The sequence below is a fragment of the Echinops telfairi genome, unplaced genomic scaffold (assembly GCF_000313985.2).
Source record: "Echinops telfairi isolate 266 unplaced genomic scaffold, ASM31398v2 ScPeMD7_7414;HRSCAF=8452, whole genome shotgun sequence".
NCBI classification, from domain to species: domain Eukaryota; kingdom Metazoa; phylum Chordata; class Mammalia; order Afrosoricida; family Tenrecidae; genus Echinops; species Echinops telfairi.
This window is the reverse complement of record NW_022111314.1, coordinates 3,231,776-3,235,483: the sequence shown is the minus strand read 5'-3', so window position 1 is coordinate 3,235,483 and position 3,708 is coordinate 3,231,776.

Below are 3,708 nucleotides of genomic sequence, written 5' to 3'. Positions count from 1 at the left end.
AGCTGTTGGGTTTGAACCACCAACCATGTGATTCGCAGTCCAATGCTTACCTGATAGTGCCACCAAACAGCAACACCAAATCCAACCCACTGCCCTCAAGTCTATTCCAATCATCGCGACCCTCTAGGACAGGGCAGAACTGTCCCTGTGAGGGTCTGAGGCTGCAACTCCTTATGGGCAGGCATAGAGAGCCCCGGCTTTCTCCCGAGGAGCTGCTGCCAGGTTGGCCCTGCTGACCTCAGCTCCTTCTTTGTCCTCTAGAATGCAAAGGGGGGGGGCTGAATAATGGACCCAAGGAGCCTAGAAGCTGTGGTGTGTCACGGTGGCTCTAGTCCCAAACTCTATCATGGCCCCCAAAGGCACCAGGACAAACCCCAGGAAGACCCGTTTGATGCAGAAGATGAGATGCTAAACTGTTTGCTGATGGCAAGGGAGGGGTTCAAATCCTCCAAGAGGTACTGGGGAGAAAGGCCTGGCAATCTGCCGCAGCCCCTGAAAGCCCCAGGGAGCACAGGTCAAGATGCCTGGAAGGTTCCTGTCTGCTAACCGTAGGTTGGTGGTTCAAGCACCAGCAGCTTGGTCCCAGCAGCTCCGTGGGACCAAGACGAGGCAGTCGGCTTCGGTAAAGGTTGACAACTTCAGAAACTGTGGGAGGGTAGTTCTCCTGTGTTCTAGAAGGTCAAGGGACAGGAAGTGCAGTTCTGCTCCATATGCCCCCAGGGTCCCACTCCAGTCAGCTGGTTTGGTTTGGGTGTGGACAGCTCCACTGCAATCTTCCAAGTGGCCACTAGAGGGCGAGCAGTCACTCCCTGAGCCTCAGCCTCCAGGAACTACAAATGGTTGGGGCATCTCCCCAGTGTGTCAGCAGAGATAGCTGCCATGGGGAGGGGGGCCCTTGGGTAGCGGTGAGCTCAGACCCTCACCATGAACCTAACAGCAGCCCCACAGGTGCTGCAAAACGCCCCCCACCTCTGCTGGCCCTGGGGTGACCTTGGCCTGGGTGGTCCCTACAGAAGGCAGGTGGCAGGAGAAGCCCCTAGAGAGGCCTCCAGTGACCACATGCCATATATGCCATTGGAGAGGCCCCATGTGCAGCTGGTGCTCAGAGCATGTACCCACTGGGAGCATGGAGGAGAAGTCCCGGGACCTTTGCGGTAAAAGCAAAAGGCTCATGAGAATGAATCTTTTTGGTGGGCATGGGCTTTGTCTGAGGAGAATCTGCACACCCGCTTTCTGAGGGACCAGAAGAGCAACACACGCCTGTACACATGCACACACAACACACACACGTGTACACATTCACAGGCAGACACACATGCAACATTTAAACATACAGATACACCTGCAAACTATACACACTCTCACACACAGACACAGACACACAGACACTCACACACATACACACTCACAGTGAGGCACACATAAAACATTTATAAACACATTCATGTGCAGCTATACCACATATCAAGCATGCATACACACTCCCACACACACACATGGCATGCCTGTACTCAAACACAACCATTGAGCTGGCAACCCTGCAGGAGAGAGTAGACCAGCCTGTGGCGTCCTGAGGCTGTATCTCTCCAGGAGCAGTCTCAGCTTCCTCCCCAGGAGCAGCTGGTGGTTTCGAACTTCTGACTGTGCAGTTAGCAGCCCAACACGTCACTCGTTATGTCCCCAGGAGTCCTTCTATACATCCACACTCCCACATATACATACAAACATACACAACACCCACCACATGCATGTACACACTTTCACTGGTACACACAGAACACACATAATACATTTAAGCACATACACCACACACCTACATAAACATGCACCACACAGACAACATACATATATGCATACACACACGTACACATATATACAAGTGCACACACGACATACATATACACATGCACACACTTCCAGTCATACATATAAACACTCATCCATACACACACCCATTCAGTGTGCTTATAACATATTTAAGCACTCACATACACACATACCACAGACACCTAAACATACACCTCATATACCATACACACATGTATATAAACTCAAACACAGACACATACCACACATAAACACACACCACACACAGACATATGTACAGGTGTACAGGCACACTCCCACCTAGACACATGCATACATGTACCGTCCACATACCCATGTACATATACCGCATATATTATCATGCACATAGATACATGCACACATTGACACTCACACACGTGTCCAGCACACTGCCACCCCCTTCTGCAGGCTGCTGTCCCACAGTGATCTAATGGAACCCTTGCAGTTGAGCCACCCCACTCCCCCACCCCCCCCTTCAGTGGGGTGCTGACTTGGCAGGTCAGGGTTCTCGGTGTGGCAGTTCTCTTTTGTTGGGGGCTGTTTTATCCCTTTCCTTGTTGGCTTTGTTTTAGCAGCCAATCAACTGAAAGGCTGTCTCCTTGGGGGTGTAGCCTGCTTCCAATATATGTGGGCGCTCTAGCCAAGCTTGCTTGCTTTTTTGCTGCATCCAGATCCTGTATCTGGCTCTTACCTGACCTCTAGTTCTTGGGCTCCAGCCAATGGCCTGTCATATTGTCTGCTGACCTCTGATTCACCTGCCTTGGCTTCTTTCACCCTCCATCGCAGCAGCCTGACCTCTGACCTGCCAGACAGTGGGGTCCTCCGTCCAGTTTGGCATCTGACCACAGACTTGGAACTTGCCACCTCTAAAAGTTCCCCCGGCCATTTCTCTGAGATAAATCTCTCTGCGCAGGGGCTGATATGTAAGGTCACTGGTTTTCCTTCTCTGGAGGCCCCAGTCTAAGACTTCTGGCTATCCAAGTCCTCCTGACTCCATCCACATCCCCACCCCACACTTGGCCCCTCACACTTACGGGTCTGAGTCTGGAAGATGAACAGACAGCGCCCACCCTCTGCTGCTGGGAGGTGAGCAGAGAGCTTCCTCCCAGCTGTGGATGTTGGGCTGCTCACAGGGGCCTAATCCTGCTGGGCCAGGTAAGCCTGCAACTTCGAAGTCCCTAACCTCCACAGGCACAGTCGTGGGACAGCACCCTGAGCTGTGGGGGATGGAGGAGTTGTTGGGACCACACATGGAGCAGCGTGGGTAGCGATAACTCAGTTCTCATTCTACCCTATCCAAACTAAGTCGCTACCAGAGTCAGTGATGACTCGCAGCGACCCCTGTGGGTTTGTTTCCGAGACTGCAACTGTTTACCAGTCTTTCTCCCGCGGAGTTGCTGTGGTTTCCAACTGGCGACCACGAGGCTCGGAGCCCAATGCTTGCTTAACCATTGCACCACAGGTTTGCCCTATAGATAGGCATTAAGCTAAATATATGTGTTTAACTTTGCAACAAAATGGTTAAAAGTCATTCCTCGTCTATCAGAAGTGTGACAGCTGTGCCAGGCCTCTAACCGAAAAGGCAGCAGACGCCTCCGGGTGGGGAACGTAGGCCCTCCCCGCGCCCCGAGCCCAGCAGGTGGGCCACCGCGGGTCCCAAGTCAGCGTTCCGCGCGAGACTGCCCGCCGGGGCGCAGAGAGGCGCGGCCACGTGCCGGGGCGGCGCGGCGGATCCCCATCGGTTAACAGGGGGTGCACTTCGCCTAGGTGCCGGCCCCTTTAAGTCCTGGCGGCCCAGAGACAGCGGCCGCCCCGAGGGGGAGGGGGCGGCCCAGCTGCCCCGCCCTGCCTAGCCAGAGG